The sequence below is a fragment of the Callospermophilus lateralis genome, chromosome 12 (assembly GCF_048772815.1).
Source record: "Callospermophilus lateralis isolate mCalLat2 chromosome 12, mCalLat2.hap1, whole genome shotgun sequence".
NCBI lineage: Eukaryota > Metazoa > Chordata > Mammalia > Rodentia > Sciuridae > Callospermophilus > Callospermophilus lateralis.
Window position 1 is genome coordinate 88,502,180 of NC_135316.1, and position 21,685 is coordinate 88,523,864.

The window sequence follows — 21,685 nt, forward strand, 5'->3', positions numbered from 1 at the left end:
GAACTTACCATGGCTAACTAAACAAAAGAGTTGGAAAATCAGACTTCAGGTAATAAAGGAATCAGGAGAGCTCCAAGAATTTTATAGCAGCCCCTGGGAGGCGAAGTCCCTTCAGGGGTCTATCAAGAGAATGATTCTGCTGTTTCCTAGCCTGTCTCTGCTCAAAGTCAAGTTCCCCAGAAAGAAAATTTCAGTGGTGAAGTTCAGATCAGAAATTGGGCAGGAGTCATGTGTTATGAATATAGAAAATCACTTGGGATGAAGAGGATAATTCAATTCTCCAAAAAAAAATGTGATACTGTTAGCAAAAGAAAAATGAAAAAATATCAGGTAGGAAAAAAATATCACGTAGGGAAAAAAATATCACGTAGGAAAAAAAAAAAAAGTCTACTTGAAAGAAATTTTTTGGTGACAAACCATAGGCTCTGTCTTTGACCAGGACCTATTCAATATTTTAAATTAGTATCTTGGATGAAGATATTGGTGGTAGACCTGGAAAACTAGGCTATGATCCAAAGCTGAAGAGAGAGATAATGATATGATAATGATATAAGTAACCATTTGGTTTTGTCAATGTCCCTTCAATGTCATCTCTGAGGTGGTGAAAATTGGGTTGAGGTGTGAAAGATTTTATAGGCCATCACACATGGAAAAGTCTGGGGTTATTACACACTTTTTCAATTCCAGTCAACTATTCCTAATAGTGAGATACTCGGGGCATTCCAATCATAACAGCAAGAGTGTAGTGTTATTTATTTATCTCTGTTCTGAGGATTTTGTAAAGTACAATTAGAAAATTGGAAACTGCCAGCACAAGACATTGTACAACTCCAAGGAACATGATTCATGCCAACCTGTATGAACGGTGCTCCTGGGATTGTGTGATTGTGCCTGAGTGCTGGGTGATGGCAGCCCTGGAAACAGAGGTAACAATTAGAAGAAGAAAAACTGTCATCGTGTAGAGATAATTTAATTTCTATTTAGGAAATGCAAGGACAGAAAAACTATCAAAGTAAGAATTCATTTAGGGGGCAAGATCTAAGACAAGTATAAAAATGAGTAGCATTTTATATCAAAAAGTAATCAATTGGAGCAAATAGTAGGACCAAAAACCGTGTATGTTAGGAAAAATTCCCTCCCCAACACATACACACAACACCTAGGAATAATCTAATGAGAAACGTGTAGGATTTATATAGAAAGTAATAAACTGTAGGTCATTGAGAGATATAAATATAATATGATCAATAAGAGTAAGACATACCATATCAGTGAATGGGAAGAATACATTTTATAAGCTAGCAATTCTTTTCAAATTATTAAGGTATGGGTTGAATGCTAGCCCAACCAAATATCATAATGAGATTATCTTTTCTTTGGAATTAAAAAAAAATCAGTGTGGATAAAATAATAAACCTAGGAAAGGAGGAATAAATTCAAGTGATTTGTTGTACATCATGTTGACTGTCATTAATAACAGTATATTATACACTTAAATATTGTTAAGAGAGTAGATTTCAAGTGTATATACACACATATTAGAATACACATATACACACATATTAGAAAAGTGCTTAAGTAGATTGGGCCCTCTGCATATATAGAAAGAAATATATTTTGAAAATTACGTCAGTATTGCAAATATACAGATATTTTTCTTGTCATTTTTACCTAAAACAATATGATATAGCACCTATCTGTAGCACTTATATTATATTAGGTTTTATAAGTAATCTAAGGATGATTTGAAATACACAGGAGAAGGTGTGTAGGTTATATGCAGATACTACACCATTTTATGGAAGGGACTTGAGTGTCTGTAAAGTTTGGCACCTGTGTGTGTGGGGTGTCCCACCAGCCCCTTGTGAATACTTACGAGTGACTGTATATATGAGGTAATGTATATATTAAGTAGCTTGAGTTAGCTGTTGCACAAAGTATGCATATATCAAAACATGATCTAGTACACTTTAAATGTATACAATTTTAATTGTCAATTAAAAATAATAATTAACATGTTACAAAGGTAAGAAGTTTTTAAGGAAGGAGGCTAATAAGAGATTTCACTATGGTGATTTATATAATAAAAAATGACATGAGAGGCAGTGTGCTCTAGTTCAGGAATAAGCGAAAAGACAATCCACATATAAATCTTAGTATACACATAAACTCAACATGAGCATAAATTGAATAGTTAAAAAGTCAGAAAGGCGATGATTAATAATGGGTGTAAAGAAATTGACCACACTTATAGATAATGATATTGTACTATATATTTTTAAATGTTACAAGAAAGAATTTTGAATATTTTTACCATAAAAATTTCTGAATGTTTGAGGAGATACGTTTACCCTCTCCCTTATCTCTTTAAAATTAAGATGCTACTCATAGAACATATAATTAGTCACTTTACAATGCACAATGATCCAGTGACAATCAGTACATTCACAGTGTTGTACACAACCGTTTCTAACTAGTTCCAACATATCTTCATCACCCCAGAAGGAAACTTGGTATCTATTAAGCAGCTGTCTCCCACTCCTCCTGTCCTATCACCCACCAATCTGCTTTCTGTCTGTAGGTGCTATAGTTTAGATGTGGTGCCTCCCAAAAGCTCACGTATGAGACAATGCAAGAAATTTTGGAAGGGCAATAATTGGGTTATAAAGCCTTAACTTGATCCGTGAATTAATCCCTGGTGGGATTAACTGAGTGGTAACTGGAAGCAGGTGGGGTGTGGCTGGAGGAAGTGGTTCTTTGGGGGCGGGGCTATGGGGTATATATTTTGCATCTGGCGTGGGGATTCTCTTTCTCTCTCTGCTTCCTGATCTTCCCTTGAGCTGTTCCCCTCTGCCGCACTTCTCCGCCATGATGTCCTGCCTCACCTCCAGCCCCAAGGAATGGAACCTGTTAAGGATTGAAACCTCTGAAACCGTAAGCCCCTAAATAAACCTTTTCTCATCTATTGTTATTCTGGTTGGGTCTTTCAGTTTCAGCAGTGAAAAAGCTGACTAAAACAGCAGGGCTTACCTGTTCTGGAATACTTCCTAAAAATGGAATCATAGAGTATGCAACTTTTATGTTTGGCTTCTTTGACTTAGCATAAAGTCTTGAAGGTTAATGCAGGTTGTCAATACTTATTATTGTCAATACTTATTATTATAAGTATTGTGTCAATACTTATTATTATTATTTGTAGCTGAATCACATTCCATTGTATGTATGTACTGCCATTGATTTATGCATTGTTGTTGACAAGACACTTGGTCTATTTTGAGTAGTGCTATTATGTACATGCATGTACCTATGTTTATTTGAGTCCCTAGGGAAGAACTGCCAGGTTATATGGTAATTACATGTTAAAATTTTTAAGGAAACAACAATTTGTTTTCCATAGCAGCTGAACCATTTTACATTTCCACCCCTAATGTCCAAGGATTCTTACATCTCCACATCCTCATGAACACCATTTTCAATGGTTTATTATGATTCTAGCTATCCTGACAGGTGTACAGTGGTATCTTATTGTGGTTTTGATTTATATTTTCCAAATGGCTAATGATTTTTATTCCCCTCTCCCTTTTATTTGATAAAGAGTAGAATCTTGCTGTGTTTCCTAGGCTGGCCTGGAACTTCTGGTCTTAAGGGATCCTCCTGCCTCTGCCTCTTGAGCAACTGGTACTACAGGTACATGCCACCATGCCCAGTTTGAGCATCTTTTTATGCTTATTGGCCATTTGTATATTTTGTATGAAGAAATATCTGCACAAATCCTTTGTCTATATTTTAATTGAGTTACTTGTCTTTTTATTGTTGAGTTATAAGAGTTCTTTATATATTCTGGATACAAGTCCCTTAGATGTATGGTTTGTAAATATTATATTACAATGAATAAGTAGTATTTTCACTCTCCTAATAATGTCCTTTGATGCAGGGAAGTTTTTAATTTTTTTTTTTTTTTTTTTTGGTTTTGGAGATTGAACCCACAGGTGCTTAACCACTGAGCCACATTCCCCAGCCCTTTTGTTTTATATTTTATTTTGAGACAAGATCTTGCTGAGTTGCTTAGGGCCTAATTACGCTGCTGAGACTGGCTTTTGAATTCACGATCCTCTTGCCTCAGCCTCCTGAGCACAAACGACTAAAGTTTTTAATTTTGATGAAGTCCAGTTTGTCCATTTTTTTCTCTTGATGCATGTACCTCTGTCGTTTCTAAGGTCCCTTGCCAAATGCAAAGTCATGAAGATTTATCCCTCTGTTTTCTTCTAAGATTTCCAGCTGCCTGACTCAAGCACTCCATGAGACCTTTGCCAACCTTCCTGACACTCCACAGTGGCCCCCTTCCTTCCTTTCCCATTTACTCAGGGTCAGATTTTTTTTAAAAAATACTTTTATTAGTTGTTGATGGACCTTTTTTTTTTTTTTTTAAATTTATTTGCCTTTGGTGCTGAGTATGAAACCCAGTGCCTCACACATGTTCGCCAAGCTCTACCACTGAGCCACAACCCATCACAAAGTTCTGATTCTGCATCCTCTCTGTGCCCCTTGTCTCCTGCCTGAGCCTGAAGGCCCAGGAAGCAATGGGCCTCCCCTTCTCTGGATGTTGTCATCCCTTCATCAAGAAAATGAGATATTCTTTCTTCTAGGAGTTAGAAAATTGTTCCAAATGTTCCTGTTGATGTCTTTCATTGACCAGAACCACTTCCTGAGGTCTGGTCTCAAAGTATTCATTGGCAAGAGTTTGGTTTGCTTAGATGAATCAGGATCTATTCTTAAGCTGAGGGTGACATTTGCTTCCACTTAATCATGTTAGGGAAGGGAAAGACTGTGGAATAAAAACAGATATGTTAGGTGAAGGAAAAAATAGATTTAAAGTAGACCATCAGTCAAGGTCATTAGATGATTAATTGTAACGTCATCTCATTTTAGGGATTGGAAATATGTGTTCCACTCATGATAGCAAAACATTAGAAATGGCCTAATGTAAAATAGGGGGATTGCAATAACTTCCCTAAAGATGCCCTTTCTTCCAGTTTTAAACCCCTATCATCTATTTACCCTCTACCATATGATCAGAGTCATAATTATAAAACATAAACAGGAGCTGGGTGCAGTGACACATGCCTGTAACCCCAGAAACCTCAGAGGCTGAAGCAGGAGGATTGCAAGTTCAAGGCCATTTTCAGCAACTTAATAAGATCCTATCTTGAAAAAAAAAAAAAAAGGCTGAGGATGTAGAACTCAGTGGTAGAATGCCCCTGAATTCAATCCCCAGGACCTCAAACAACAACAACAACAACAAAAACAAAAACAAGAGCCCCATTTCTCCACTGCTCAAAATCTTCCATTGGCTTTGCATTTACTGGGAGTAATAGTGCTAATGAAAATAGCTAGCATGCTGTGCCCACCTGGTCCCATATGTGTGCTCCAGCCTGCTCTCTGACCTTTGCTCTCTCTCCCTCTTTTGCTGCACCCTGAAAATATCAAGCTCATTCCCATCTCAGGACTCTTGCACTTGTTCTCTCTACCTGCCTTGCTATTCATGCCTGTATTTGCCAGTGTTCTCCAGAGAAACGGGATTTACAGAATATATGTGTTGGTGTATAAAATAATATATATTTTTAATATATAATACACACTTGTATATATATCTCTATTTGTTAGGGGATTGGTTCACACAATCCCAAAGGCTGAAAAGTTCCACAAGAGGCTGTCTGCAAACTGGAGAGCTAAAGAAACTGGTAGTGTGGTTCAGTCCAAGAAGCCAGAAACCTCAAACAGGAGGCTGATAGTACAGTCCCCCAGAGTCCAAGGCCCCTGGAGAGCTGGTGGTGCAAATCAGAGTCCAAAGGCTGAAGAACCTGCAGTGAAGCAGAGGGGAGAGGTGAGCTGCTCCAGAGAAAAGAACCAGGGAAAATTTCCCCCTTTCTTCCATTTTCCTGTCTCATGCAGGCCCCTGGCTGATAGGATGGTATCCAATCACATTGAGGGCAGATCTTTCCCACTCGGCTCCCTGACCAACACACCCATCTTCTCTGGAAACACCCTCACAGACACACCCACAGGTAATGCTTTGCCAGTTTGGTAGGGATTCCCCCAATCCAGTAAAGTGGACACCCCACATTAACCATCACAATACCCAAGCTATTTTACATTGCTTGATCCTTTGTTCCAGTCTCAACTCACTGTTACTCCCTGGAAAGGAACCTCCATGACCACTTTATCTGAACCAGTCCTCTCTCTGGCCTGGGGTATAGCTGAGTGACAGAGCGCTTGCCTCCCATGTGTGAGGCCCTGGGTTTGATCCCTAGTACCACAAAATAAAGAGAAGTCAGTAAAATCAACAACCGTTCTCTAACTCTCCTCTGACCCCTAATCCTTCCTTATTTTTCTTTTTAAAACATTTTTGAGAAATGTATCAGAGAAGTATATAAATATATATTTATAGTTAAAACTACAATATTGAGTATCAATATGCTATCACCCAGAATAATGAGTAGAGAATTGCCTGTGAGTATTTCTCTGTCCTTTCCAGAGTTCCCCATATCCTGACTTATGGGTTAATCATTCCTTCAATTGTCTGATGTTTTAACACCTGTGTAAGCATCACCAACTGTATTGATTTAGCTTTGAAAACCTGGGTAGCGAGCACAAAGCTAGTTATATACGGAAAGGGCGACATTCTCACTTTGACATGGAGGCTCCAAGGAGAAAAAAGGCGCATGAGCTTCTCTGTAAGTTGAGAGCCCAGGACTTCCTGCAGGGCACCTGGCAGGCTATGGCATGCACCAGTTACTGGGTATCCTGCAGGAAAGGGGCAGAAGGATCAGCCTGCTCTGTATTTCTAAATTGATCATAGCCTACTGCCTGTCATCTCACAAAGGTAGATCAGAGCAAGTATCACACATGAGGGCATGATATCCTCGGCCAATGCTGGTGATAGGACATGGGAAACCTAAAGGAAGGGTGATGATTTCCTACTGTTTATCTCTGGCCTGGATTTCTCCCTCCTATGCATGACCCATGTATATCCACTTGCCTGATGGCATTTCTACCTGGATACATAATTAGCATCTAAGTTCTGTAGGTTCCAAACTGAGTCCTAAGCAGCTTCTGATGATGGCGGTTGGCAGATGCACAGTGGAGGAAAATGAGGGTTTGTGTCTGGGAACAGAACTGCTTCTCAAATTATTTCACCTGTCCTTATGGATATTTCTCCCCTTCACCTGTGCATCCAGCCCTGTGTGGCTATCAAGGGTTCTGCGACATAAACTGACCTGGTGTGGGGGTTCAGCTTATTTAGTTTTGCAACATTTGTTACTATATGTTTCTTGATTTATAATTTCTATATTCTGCGTTTGTTCCTCTCCTATTCTCCTGATTCTATGGGATTATGTCTTAGAATTTTTTTTTTTTACTGTGGTTTTAGTGGCGTTTCCAGAGGGATTACTTTGGATACATGTGCTTAATCTATCATATTCCTCCAGAGCTCCTTGTTTTATTTATTTTCATGCAACTATCATAATTTGACACCATATTATATATTTAATTGATATTTTAAAATTTTCCCCATTGGAATGGCAACTCTTTGAGGACAAATATTTGATTAGTCATGTTTATTACTATATTCCTGATACCTAGTATATATATATAGAGGCTCAACAAATATATTGAATACTGAAGGTTCAAAGGATATTTGCATATATATATAATGATATATATATATATATATATATATATATATATGTATATTTATATATATAACCAAATATGAAATCATTAAAGGTGTTTCTGGGAATACATGATATAATATTGAGTGAACAATCACACTTTGCAGATCTAAGATATAATGCAATTTCATTTTTTTAGATGGATAATTAGGTGATGAAGTTCAAATTCAGTGAATTTTAATAGTGGTTCTATCAGCCTTATGGGGTTATAGCTAATTTTCATTTTCTCTGCTGTGTTTTTCTTTATTGAAATATTTTCTACAAAAGATGTGTACAGGGCTGGAATGTAGCTCTGGTAAAGTGTTTGCTTCGCATGCACAAAGCCCTGGGTTTGATCCCTACTTCTGAAAAATAAAAGACAAAAAAAATTCATATAATTTTATGGCCATAATAAAATAAATCAACAATATTTTAAAAAATTCACCCTATGACTACTGGTTGGGATGTCTGGACTTGCAAGATGCAATACTGTTGCTATGTTGACTCCCAGAGTCAGTGTAGATGCTACAAGTTGACAACACAATTCCCAACAAGACTGTTCTCACATCAGACCCAAGCTGTAAGTTTGGGGAGCCCCAGGTCACCAATATTTCTGACCAACTGGCCAAAAATTCGAGGGTTCATGATCTTCTTAGATGTAATAACTTGTTAGAATGACTCATGGAACTCAGGAAGACACTATACTTAAGACTGATTTTAAGTTAAAGGGAACAAGTCAGGACCAGTCAGATGAAGAGGCACATAGGGTGAGGTATGGGAGGGTCCTGAACGCAGAGCTTCTATGCCCTATCCCCAAAGAATAAGGCCGTGTTACTATCTTGGCATGTGACTCCATCTAGGAAGTTCACCTGTGCCTCAGCGTACAGAGATTTTATGGTGTTCAGTTTCCACTGGGTTTTGATTATGCATAACTGAACACATGATTAAATTTAATCACAGCCTCCATCCCCACCCCAGGGGTTAGACTGGCTCAAAGCCCCAGCCCTCCATCACATGTTGGTCTTCTGACCTGACCAGTTTCACCCAGAGTCATCTTATTAGCTAAATTCAGGTATGATTGAGAGGCCCACCATGAATAATTAAAGCTTCTGTCACTCCAGATATTCTGTAGATTTAGAATTTGTCTCTCAGGAACCAGGAACAGAGACCAGACAAATTCTTGATTATACAACAGGACCACATGATATAAAAAAATTCTTAGCGTTTTACACGTTCAACAAGAATCTGTAGTGTTTCATAACAGCCCCAAAACAATAAAAATCACAAACAGAAAACTAGTGTTGGCTTGAAACATTGGAACTGCAGTGTATTAGTTAGCTAAGGCTGCCATAACAAAGGATAACAGAGTAGGTGGTTTAAACAACAGAAACTTATTTTCTTACAATTCTGGAGACTGAAATCTGAGATCAAGCAAAGTTGGTGTCTTTGGAGACCTCTTTCCTTGGCTTTTGTGGCTGTTTTCTTCCTCTGTATTCACATGGGTTTTCCTCTATGCTTGTGTGTCTAAATTTCCTCTTTTTATAATGACACATGTTATCAGATTAGGACCACCCTAATGACCCTTATCTGCAGTTGCTTTCTGCAATTTTAGTTACCTGCAGTCAACCATGGCCCCAAAATATTAAATGTAAAATTCCAGAAATAACCAATCCATAAGCTTTAAATTGCATGCCATTCTGAGTAACATGAAGAAATCTTGCACCAGGATGTGAATCATCCCTCTGTTTAGTGTATCCACACTGTACACATTACCCCCCTGTTAGTCACTTAGTAGCTACCTTGGTTGTGAGATCAATTGTCACAGTATTCCAGTGTTTGTGTTCAAGTAACTCTTATTTTGCTTAATAATGGTGCCAAAGCACAACAGTAGTGGTGCCAAAGAGGTGCCAATCATAAAACATGGCATGACAGACTTACTCTGCTATCATGTGTCAACACTACATGGTATATAGGAGAAAACAGTAGGTATAGGTTCTGGTGTTATTTGAAGTTTCAGGAATTCAGCTGGGGTCTTGGAACATATTCCCTAAGAATAGGGGAGCCTATTATAATTTTAGCTTAATTACCTCTTTAAAGACCCCCATCTCCAAATACAGTTGTATGCTAAGGCACTGGAGGGTTAAGACTTTACCCCTTGGATATGGGAAGAGGGTGCAATTTGGCCCATAACCTTGGCCTCCAAGCTCTCTCCAAATTCATGTCCTTATCTGTAATCCCAGCAGTTCAGGAGGATGACAAATTCAAAGCCAGCCTTGTCAAAATTGAGACACTAAGCAACTCGTGAGACCCTGTCTCTAAATAAAATACAAAATAGGGCTGGGGATGTAGCTCAGTGATCAAGTGCCCCTGAGTTCAATCTCTGATACCCGCCCCCCAGCCAAGTCCTGTCCTTCTCACATGTGATATATAACCATCTCATCTCAACAACTCCTGAAGTCGATCATCGCAACATTAAGTACAAAATCTCATCTCATTTTCATCTACATCAAGCATGGGTGAGACCTGAACTATGATTCATCCTGAGGCAAAGTTCATCCCCAGCTGTGAACCTGTGCAACCAGACAAATCCTCCACTTCCACAATATAATGCGAGACAGACCTGGGATAGACATCCCCATCCTAAAAGGGAGAGGTCATAAAGGGATCATAAAGAGATCTAAAGGGGTGAGAAAATAAAGGGGTCACAAGTTCCAAATAGATCCCAAACCTAGCAGGTCAAATCCCATTAGACTTTAAGGCTTGAGAATAATTCCCTTTGGTTTTGTGCTGTGTCCTGCAGGCCCACTGGGGTAACCCTGCCTTCTGGGCCCACCACAGTGGTAGTCCCATTCTTTTGACCCAAACCCCTCTGTAACTGAGGAGAGGAAAACTCTATCCCTGAGCTTCTTGAGTTAATAATTAATATAGAATGGTACAAATCCCAAAACCCCTTGTGCATTTTAGGTGAGAGGTGGGAAGGGACGAAATTGCCTCTTTAAACACAAAGTTCAGAGAAGGCACTGAACTGATAGCCAAAGGTTCTCTAAGTGATTAAAAAAAAAAAAAAAAAAAAAAACTCAGAAAGTCAGACACTGAACTAGAAATTTTATTCCAGGAAAATTGTGATCTGGAAAAATCTTCTAGAGATGTTAACTGTTTGCGTCTTAACTTCATAGGTTTTTGTCCTAACAGGGAGTGAAGGAGGCCCGGTCCCTAGCTGAGCAGAGTGAGAAACACAGATGGGGGCACATCAAATGATGACTATTGTCACACCTCTTGTCCCAGTCTGGGTGAACATACCCTGGAGAATCAAGGAGGGGCTCAGTATGTGGGCAAGATTTCTTCATCAGTGAGGACAGAGTTTGAAGTACCCTTTCTCGTACTGCCTTCCTTTAAATATTTCCCCAGGGAGGTGTTTTTATTCTATTTTAAAAGAGAACCTCAGGAAATATCTTGAATCTTATAGCAACAACCCCTACTTGGCACTTATTCGTAAGTGCTTAATTTAATGTGTTCTCTCATGTTCTCAGCTACATCCACAGATTCTTAGGATTTGGTGACTGGAAGGAACTTACGGAAAGTTTCCTGTGGCATCCTATCGTGCCCTTGACTTGCTGTGTGATTTGGGAAAGTTGCTTCATCTTTGAGTCTCAGTTTCCTCATTTATAAAATGAGGATGACAGTCACTCTTTTGATGATTGTGTGACATTATTGTGCTGCGATAGTAGCTGGTGACAATTTAGAAATGAGTTTTTTTGGCCTAGAGGTATTTCTGTATGAGTTTCAAGAATTCTGTCTCTGGATTTTTGAGATTTCGATGTTTCTACACCCATTGGGCTTTCTGCGTTCTTCTCAGCTTAACACAGAACCTCAGAGAGTTCACTGAATTCTGTTGCTCGGAGCACAGCATTTTTCTATAGGTTCAGACTCCTCAACCACATGTAAAGGGACCTGTCTGATATCTTCTATTCTGGCCCATTGTGTTGATAGAATTTTTGTTATTATTACTTGCACTGCTGGGGATGGAACCCAGGGTCTTGCCCATGCTAAGCACGCAGTGTATCACTGAGCTACACCCCCAGCCCTGAATTTCTTCTTTAATCTGCAGAATTGGGGTTTCTGGTAAGTGAAATCAACTATTCGATTTATACTATCTTTCTGCAATGAAGTAGATAGATGACATTACTATTCTTTGTAATTGGACAGAATGGGGAATCCTTAAAGCTAAAAATGAGACTGTGGGGTTGGGGTGGGCAGGTTAACCTTGCCTCACAGCTGAAGGGCAATTTTGACTCAATCAACAATTCTTCCTCTTTCCTTGCCTCCTCACACCCACCCTGCCCACATACTTTAAATGAGCACTGTTTGCCACTATTTTTTGGGGGGGCATAAAAATAGAAGACTGGGCTTTAAAATGCTGACATTATTTCATATTTCTGAAAGCAAACAAAGCTTACTTCAAATCCACAAATGCATACTGACTAAAAAAGAATTAAAATTCACTACCAGGGGTTTCTGAGCAAGAACAGATACTCCAGGGTACAGCAACAGGACAACCCCAACCATAGCTTTGTAAGGTTCCTGCTCAAGATGGGCCAAACTATCTCTTTGGGAAGCAAATCAGATCGAAAACAAAAGCTTCCTTCAACTTTTTGCATTTATTTCATCCTTGAATAAAATTAAAGCGGGGGCTGGGGATATTGCTCAGTGGTAAAGCATTTGCCTAGCATGTACGAGGCCTTGGGTTGAATCCCCAGCACCTCAAAACTAAAAACAAAAACCCCCAAACCAAAAACATCCCAACTTTTCTGCAAAAAAGACATATAAACAAAAATGTTTAACTACAAGTCAGACTTCAAACAGTGCTAGGATGTCCTTTGCCTATATATACATGGGGTAGTTCAAGGAACCTGAAAAGTACCCAAGGGAAGATTTTTGTATGGGAACTTTAACTTCCCATTCCATTTGACTTTTGGTCTTTAAAATACAGGTCAAATCAATGAATTTAATGAAGGCCGGTTGACACAATGGCTTTGCCTTGCATTTTGACCCACATAAAGGGGAGGCAGTCCAGGTCACAAGGCTTTAGCAGAACTTTAAGTGGTTAGTACACAAATGTGACAGAACGTTTAGAATCCCAGAGACTTGCGAGACCTATTGACAAGCAGTTAAAAGTATTTGAAATAGCTGCATGAATGAACTTTGATAAGGTAGCACTATTGTCTTCCATTGTCTCTTTCTCTTCATACGAAAACTCCCCCAAAAGAACAAGAGTCAATGAATGTGAAATGTAGTGTCAGTTTTACTGGGCTCTGGATGCCTTTCAGCACTGTGACTTTTTTGTGGTGAGTTCATGCTATTTAAAAGTATTCTTCCCTCTGAGCCTCAACTCTTGCAAATGGCGACTTTTCAGTCCACTACCCACCCAAGTCTTTTCCAACTGCTTTCACGCCATGAATAGCTCTTTAAGTTAAAAGAAGTGAAGATTAATTTCAGGATTTTTGCTTGCTCCTGACACTTGGATTTTTTGAGAGGGATGCCTGAGTGCTCACCCGTTGGCTTTGTGGAGGGGGTGGCAGGGTGGAGCAGAGCGGGAGTGAGCTATGGTTTCCTTCATGCCAAGGGCACAGGCAGTCAGCTCCATTCCAAAAAACAGCCAAATCACATTTCCATCTGGGAGAAGTGAGCCGACCCAAATCTAACCATCAAATTTTAAACAAGTATGTGGGGATCAAATGGGGTGACTGGAGAGAGATCATTTCAACTCAGAACAATCCTTTAGAAATTAGTATGAACCGGTCTCTTCATTCCAGGAAAACTTGCCTCCAAGGATCCTCTATATCTGTCTTTATAAATACATATTTTACTCAGTAATGTTCATTATTTTAAACTGTACCTAAAATTTCAGTTCCCAGGGGGCTCCACCATTGTTGGAAACACCCTTGGCCAGTGTGTACGTTGTGTGGACACAGTAGTGAGATGCAAAAATCTGCAAAGACCCGTCTAAAGAGCCATGTGTTGGTTTCACAGGGTTTCATAGTTCTAAGATTTGCTAAAAATGCTTTGGGGGGTTTTCTCAGTAAATCTCTATAGATAGATTTTATTGTATTTTACCCTTTTGTCTGTTTTTTTTGTGAGCGTGTGTTTGAAATTTCTCCCTTATTCATTGACCAGTAACTTCCTGTCACCCATCTTTGACTTTTCTCCTTACATCTGCATTTAAGCTGTCATTTACTTCTGCTGTTCCCTCCTCTCAATATCTGACAGCCAAAGCCTTCATGTGCTTTTATCCCTTTGTGTTTGCATTATGACATAACCTGGGCAAAGTGGCCCAGCTCCCCAATTCTTGTATGTAAAATTTGCAACATTTTTTGAGACGGGTCAGTGCCCATTTTTGGGATCCTTTTCTTTATCTGAGTACCGTGTTAAAACTTTTTGCAGATGTGGCCTATTCAGGAGCAGGCTGGGGCTGCATGCAGAGATGGGGAAAAGAAGAAAAGGCCTTCCTATTTTGTGATTGCCATAGTAACTCAAACATTGCCAGTGTGTTTGCTGGTCCGGTTGTCGCAGCCTGGGAGCTTGATTTCCTGTGCAATCAAGCCCTCTACTGGAGACCATGGCTCCTGTGACACAGGGCTACACAGAGGACAGTGTGCTTGTTAGGCCTGAAATTAAGCATTTCACTTTAAAATAATACCCATTTGTATCCATTTTGTTCAACATAACAACAGCTGCTGTCCCTGGAATGACAGACTTGCCTTTTTAACCAAAGCTTCATATGACATTTATGAATGAGGCCGGCTCCATTCATTTGCGGTTTGAATTCACAGTAGTTATTTTTGCCGTTTTTTTTCCCTTCCCCAGCATATGGGTGAAATTCAACATTATTCAAGTAATTATATACACAGTTCATGAGGAGGAAAAAGCCTGCTTTGTTTGTATCATCTCTTTTAAACTAGTTAGGGGCTTTGGTTCTTCTTCCTTTTTTTCCCCTTCTTTTTTTTAACAAGGCAAAATATAGAAGATGAATTGATGCTAACATTAAAAATGCTGGTTGCCTCAAAATGGTGAGAGATAAAGAAAGAAGAGGCAATGTTGTCACTGGGTTTCGTTTATTCGTTTTTGGATAAACAACTAAAAACATCCATCCACGTTGCTCAATTGGAAAAGGGCAGAGAAATCCTGGGCACAAACCTCCTGCTAAAGTCATTAAAAACCTCCAGCTCTGCATTCTTGTTTTGCCTGCCAAGAGCTCAGGGCCCAGAAAAAATGAACAAAACTGCAGGGCATTGTCCAGGTAAAGACATCTGATGTGGTGCACAGAACAAATAGCAGTCCTTTCAGGATACTCTGCGGTTTTACAATGTTGCTAGTATGAGGAAAAATAATTGACATTTAGTCACCACATTAGCCAATAAATGCAGTGGGATGGTGATGAATGAATAACAGCTCCATTGATGGCTGTCTTCCTCCTCCACTGGCTCCTCCTCCTCCTCCTACATCAGCACCACCACTGCTATCACCAGATCCACTGAACTCAGGCAGTTATCACTCCTGACACACTTTTCATATCATAGCACCAGAAGTTTTCTATCCCAGCTGGAGAATTGAAGAAGCAATAAGAACGCATCCTCCTTGCACCTAATTCTCAATTCATAAATTCACTTCAGCTCACAAGAGTCTGATTCTATAGATTCAGTGTCTCTTAAACATACTCCCCGAGTCTGACAATAAAAAGACTTTGAAAGAATGGTTTTCATAACCCATAGTCTCCATTTTTCTCAACATTACATTTCTAAGAAAAAACACACTTAGAAAATGAAAGCATTTGTCTTAGGTCATGAAATTTGGACAAGTTTTTCTGACCTCCTGATTTGTTGAAAATGAGATTGAAAAGCAGCAGAAATTAATCAGACCAATTTCTATGAAAACTATTTTTTGAGGAATCTATGGCATTTGTTTTTAAACTCTTTTGAAGTTATCTATTTGTAGAATATAATTATAACATAAGCTATAGATTTAGGAAGGAAAACTTGTCTTTTAACATTTTTTTACAGTGTGAGGGATCCAACCCAGGGCCTTGCCCATGCCAGGCAAGCTCACTACCATGAGTACATTCCAGACCTAACACTTCTGTTCTTTTTTGTCTGTTTGTTGGCACTGGGGATTGAACCCAGAGGCATTTTACCACTGAGCTACATCTCCAGCCCTTTTTCTTTTCTATTTTGAGTCAGGATCTCACTAAGCTCTTAAGGCCTGGATAGATTGCTCAGGCCTTTAACTTGAGATCCTCCTGCCTCAAGGTGGGTGCCACCACACCTAACTCCTAACGCTTTTATTTTGAAACATAATGGCTTTGATTTTTGTAAAAAATTGCTTAGATATGTTATATAGTTAAATAGCAATAAGTAATCAAGATTTATCTCATCAGAAAATGTGTGTATTTGTATATATACACAATGTATCTAGATGATGGTAAGCAGAAGACAGTCTGAATTAGAAAATGTTCTCCATCTAAAGTACTCAGAGATGAGTCTGGCACAAGATAAGCACCATCAAGTACTAGTTATCTTTATTACCTAATAATTTTATTCCTTCATTTATTAAAAATGCACACTAGATCAAGGTAGAATGGGTGAGTCTTGTCAAAATTGAATTCTCCAGCAATTTACCTACTTAAGAACCCATTAGATTTTAACATTAACTTGTAACTATGCACACCTCCATAACTCTTTCTCCCTTCACTCATTCATTTTGCCACTTCTTCAGAAACTTTAGACTGTCAAGTGTAGCATAGTTTTCCCTTTTGGCCTCAATACCTAGCACTATCCAGTGGGGCTGGCCATGTCACTCAGTGGGAGAACACTCACAGAGCATGCAAGAGGCCCTGGTTTTCTCTCCAGCGCCACAAAATAAACAAAAATTCAGAATGTTGAGAAACAAAAAAGCAAAATCCAAATGAACAACGCCACCAACAAAAACCCATTCTAGGGATTTATTGAGCAAACACTGCCAAGGGGAGAGGGTGGAATGAAGACCCTGGGCCATCAATAGGGCAGCTGCATGCGGGAAGTGTGCTCCAGGCAGGAGTGCCCAGCTGTGGACGCAGGAAAAACCTCGCTCAGCTAAAACTGGAGGGTGATTCGCAGTTTGGGATCTGATTAGTTGGAGAGGACAGGAATGAGAGAAGTGTACAAAGTGTACAAAAGCCTGGTGGATGGGAGGAAGCAAGTCTTTATGGGACAAGTAATTCAGGATAGTTGGAATATTCCTCAGTTCTTCCCCCTAAGTTTTCTGTGCAAGTGTATCATATTGATTTAACTTACGTAGCAGAGATTTTATTGTTCTATTATAAATAAGTTCCTTTGTGAGTAGAATTCAATGTTCATAGATGCCTCAAATGACTCCCAGACTACCGTCATATGCTTCATAAGCCAGAAATTGCATTCCAAAACCAAGTAGAACCTTCTCTGGCTTTTCCGTCACCTGCTTTTCTGCATGTGTTGAAGTGATTGAGGATTGTCTGCGGTGGCTATGAGCCCTCCAGTCTTCAGGACACATGTGTCCTGGGATGTGGGGGGTCTTCCTCATGGGGCCTTGGGAGAACAACATTTCTGAGGCTGTGGGGAAGTTTCAGGAACAGCAGTGGGTCATTGTGTAATCTCTGTGTCCCTTGTTAGAATGTAAGCTCTGAGAGAGGAGGTCCTCTTTGCTGTTATCTGTGTCTCCGAGGCAAAGCAAGTGCCAAGAAGACATTAGTCACCCCACACACAGTGGCTGAGTCAATGGCTAAATTTATCCAGCAACAACCACCGTTTCAGACTCTCTGGGATCTTTCCAGCAGCCTTCTGGTCCCTCTTATCTCACTGAGGCTCATCCCTGGACATCACAGATGCTTAGCCAGGTATTTCTGGTACCACCCGTGGTGCCTGCTATATAAATAAATGGCATCATCCACCATCTCTCCGTTTCCTATTAGATTCAGAAAAATATATGTGGTCTCTCTCCTTTAAATATTTTCTCTCTTCTCTGTTCCCAACTGTCCTCGATTGTGAAATGCCAGTGGCTGTGACATCTAAGATCAGAGAGGTACTAGGGATTGAATCCCGGGGTGCTCTACCTGAGCTGTATCTCCAACCCTTCTTTTAAGTTCCATTTTGAGACAGGGGCTCGCTTATTTACCCATGCTAGCCTTGAACCTGCAATCTTCCTACCTCAGCTTCTGAGTCAGGATAAGAGAACTCTACGCCTTTTCTTTTTCTTGATTCCAATTCTGGAGATTGAAACCCATTCTAGGGCCTCACACATGCTAGACAAGGGCTCTACCACTGAACGATGTTCCTAGCCTTTTTATTTTTCATTTTGAGATAGGGTCAAACTAAGTTGCCCAAGCTGTAATCTTCCTGCCTCAGCCTCCCCAGTAGATGAGATTACAGGTGTGCATCCCAGCTGGCCTAGACTCTGTGATTTTTTGACAGGTCTAGCTCATCTGCATTACCTTAGGAGCAGTGATTCTTGACCCCCTAAGCATAATAAAATCACCTGAGACCCAGCTGCAACCCAGCAATCAATAGAATCTCAGGAGACTGGACATGGGGCTGTATTTTTTTAAAGTTCTGCAGATGATTCCAACATATAGCAAATGTTGAGAACCCTTCTAGAAGGTTGTCATAACCTCTTCTGATCTGATGGGGGGCTGAGAGGGAGAAAATGACTCAAATTCATTTTCTCATTCACAGATCATTCTTAGATGTCTTTGTGTTCTGCTATGACCTTGACCCACAGAAAACAGCTCTTACACAGCTAGTGGAACCTGGATGATAAGGGGAGAGGCCCACAAATCCTTGCATAAAAACTTGTTTGGCTAGTCGAAGTGGCTCACATCTGTAATCCCAGCAACTAAGGAGGCTAAGGCAAGAGAATCACAAGTTCGAGGCTAGCCTCAACAACTTAGCAAGGAAAAAATGGGAGGAGGGTGCTGGGTAGGTAGCTCAGTGGTGAAGTGCCCCTGGATGCAATCACCAGTACCAAAAAAAACAAAACAAAACAAAACAAAAAACAGTTCAATCTCAGAGGTGAGGGTGGAGCTCAGTAATGGAGCTCTTGCCTAGTGTGGTTGAAGCCCCAGTACCACACAAATATACACCCCACATAAAATGTTGCTTGATTGCATAAACATTCAGGCAACTGAAAATTGAGGCTTTATTTTTGCCTATCCATTTATCAAAAATGTAGAAGGCTGATAGCATATGGTATTGGTGTAGAAATGAATATTCTCTACAGTACTAGACTATAAATTACTGTAATCCTTTTTGCAAAGGAAACCATCAATATTTACTAAGAATTTATTAAAGTTTAGAATGTGCCAGGTATGTGATGCATGCCTGTAATCCCAATGACTCAGGAGGCTGAGACAGGAGGATCACAAGTTTGAGGCCAGCCCCACTGACTTAGTGAGACTCTGTCTCAAGATTAAAAAAAAAAAAAAAAAAAAGCTTAAAATGGGTATTGACTTCTGAAACAGAAATCCCAGCTCTAGAAATTCATCGGTCAGAAAGTACCAAGTGCTTCATGGCTTGTCATAGCAAAAAGAGAAACAATCTGATGCATGTCAGTGACCAGTGGGATAAATCATTCATGCTAGGCAGTATTTTGTCCCTACAAAAAAGAATGAAGGAAACACATGAATGGAATATGAGGGGAATCTATGTTATTCATTGTTTAAGTGAAAAACTGAAATAACAGATTATTTATAGGTACAGTAGGATTCCATCTCATCTGAGAATAACAGACAACTCTGTCTACAGGTAAATATGTTTGTATAGTAAAATATGAAAAAAAATATGCTCCAAATTAGCAGTTGTTAAAGGGGGCTAGGTGAAACTGTTTTACTGTAGCACTTCTATACATTTCTTTGAATTGTGACAATAAGTACTATCACTTTTGGAATTCAAATCCCAGAGATAAAATAAAAAGACACTGAGAGACATAAAGAAGATCCAAGTAAATGGATAAATTACATCATGAAAATAATTATTCCTAAGAATGTACGACTGCTTAGCCCCCAGAGCTAAGCACCATCTGGGGAGAGATATAGGGTAGAAAGAGGATATACAGCTTTCAAGTTTTAGAATTTTGTGTGGTCTGTAGTCACCTCCTGTGGAAAACAGAGATAATAAGATCTACAACTCCAACGAGGCATTGTAAGGATAAAGAGAGATACTGCAAGTCTGTAATCCCAGCAGCTGGGGAGGCTGAGGCAGGAGGATCCACATTTGAGACCAGCCTGGGTGACTTATGGAGACTGGGTGGTAAAATAAAAATTAAAAAGAATTGGGGCCTGCCTCAGTGGTGCATGCCTGTAATCCCAGCAGCCTAGGAGGCTGAGATAGGAGGATCACAAGTCCAAAGTCAGCCTGAAAAAAAAAAAAAAAAAAACAGGCTAAGGATGAGGTTCAGTGGTTGAACACCTCGGATACCAAAAAAAACCAAAACAAAACAAAACAAAAAAAAACTGAGGATATAACTCAGTGGTAAAGCAATCCTGGGTGCAGTCCTCAGTATCTAAGTAGGGGTCGGGGGAGAATATGTGTAGAGATTTCCAGGAATCAGAAATCACTTCATAAATGCAAATTGTGCTGGTGCTGATGACGACTACCAGCACAGTGAAAATGATCATGTTTTTCATATTCAAGTCAATTAGAGAATTGTAGGTAAAGTAGGATTCCATTTTTACCTAAGAATAAAATACCACCCTATTTACGGATAGAGGTTTATATAGTGAATATGGGAAAGTATCGGCAATAATGGTCAAAAATGGGTGAGAATTAAAGGGTGGGGATATAAGCTCAGTTGGTAGAGTGCTTGCCTTACATGCACAAGGCCCTGGGTTCAATCCCCAGCACCACCAAAAAAGAGTGGGTACTCTAAGAGGTCTGTGATCTGAAGCCTGTCATTTTCCGCAATGGCCACCAAATTGGACCTTTTCTCCTGATCTGAGTTAACTTTGAGAAGCATGTGGTTATACTTGGTAAAGCTTGAAGCCATAGGCATAGTGGATCCTCAGCCACCAAGCACCCCTGGGGTATCCTCACCTGGACAGTTTTCAACATGGGACTCTGAAGAGTGGCCTCAAGGCCCACAAGAGTTTGGGGGACTCCTTGCTGAGAAAAGCCAGTTGGAGAGAGCCCTGGAGTCTGATACAGCTAAAGCACCTCTGCCTTCATGGGTCTTTTATGTCAGGATCCTTATTAGGTATGACTGTACAAAGGCTTCCTCTATTGTGGTGAAGTACACATAATGTAAAATTTACCATGTTAACATTTTTCTTTTTCTTTTCTTTTCTTGGTGGTTCTGGGATTGAACCCAATGCCTTATGCATGCTGGGAATTGGATTCCAGTTGTCCAGGCTGGTCTTGCTTTGAAGATTGGCTTTGAACTTGTGATCCTCTTGGCTCGGCTTCCTGAGCCACTGGGATTGTATGCCCTCACCACCAAGCTCGGCTCATTTCAATCACTTTTAAGTGTGTAGTTCAGTGACATTAAGTACACTCACACTGTTGTGCAACTATTCCCACCATCCAGTTCCACACTTGTTTATTCTTCCCAAACTGCAACTCTGCACCTATGAAACAAATTCCTGTTCTTCCCTTCCACTCCAGCCTATGGTAACCACTATACTATTTTCTGTCCTCATGGATTTGCATTTCCTAGGGACCTCACACAAGGGTGATCATGTAGTATTCGTCTTTTTGTGACAGGTTTAATGCATTTAGCATAATGTGCTCAAGGTTCATCCATGATGTAGCATGTGCCAGGATCTCCTTCCTTTTTAAGGCTGACTAATATTCCATTGTGTGGCGAGACCACACTGTTGATCCATTCACCCATCAATGGCCCGTGGCAGCTTTCATCTTGGCTATTAGCAGCCATAAAGCAGCAATGAACTTACTTGTGAGTCAGATTTCTATGACCAT

General features: G+C 39.9%; 1 non-coding gene across 1 annotated transcript; it reads left to right on the plus strand.

The window, feature by feature from the left end:
- Nucleotides 1-20,542: 20,542 nt before the first annotated feature.
- Trnav-uac (transfer RNA valine (anticodon UAC)) lies at nucleotides 20,543-20,619 on the plus strand. The gene has a single exon. It is a non-coding gene; the product is annotated as a tRNA-Val (tRNA).
- The last annotated feature ends 1,066 nt before the right edge of the window (nucleotides 20,620-21,685 follow it).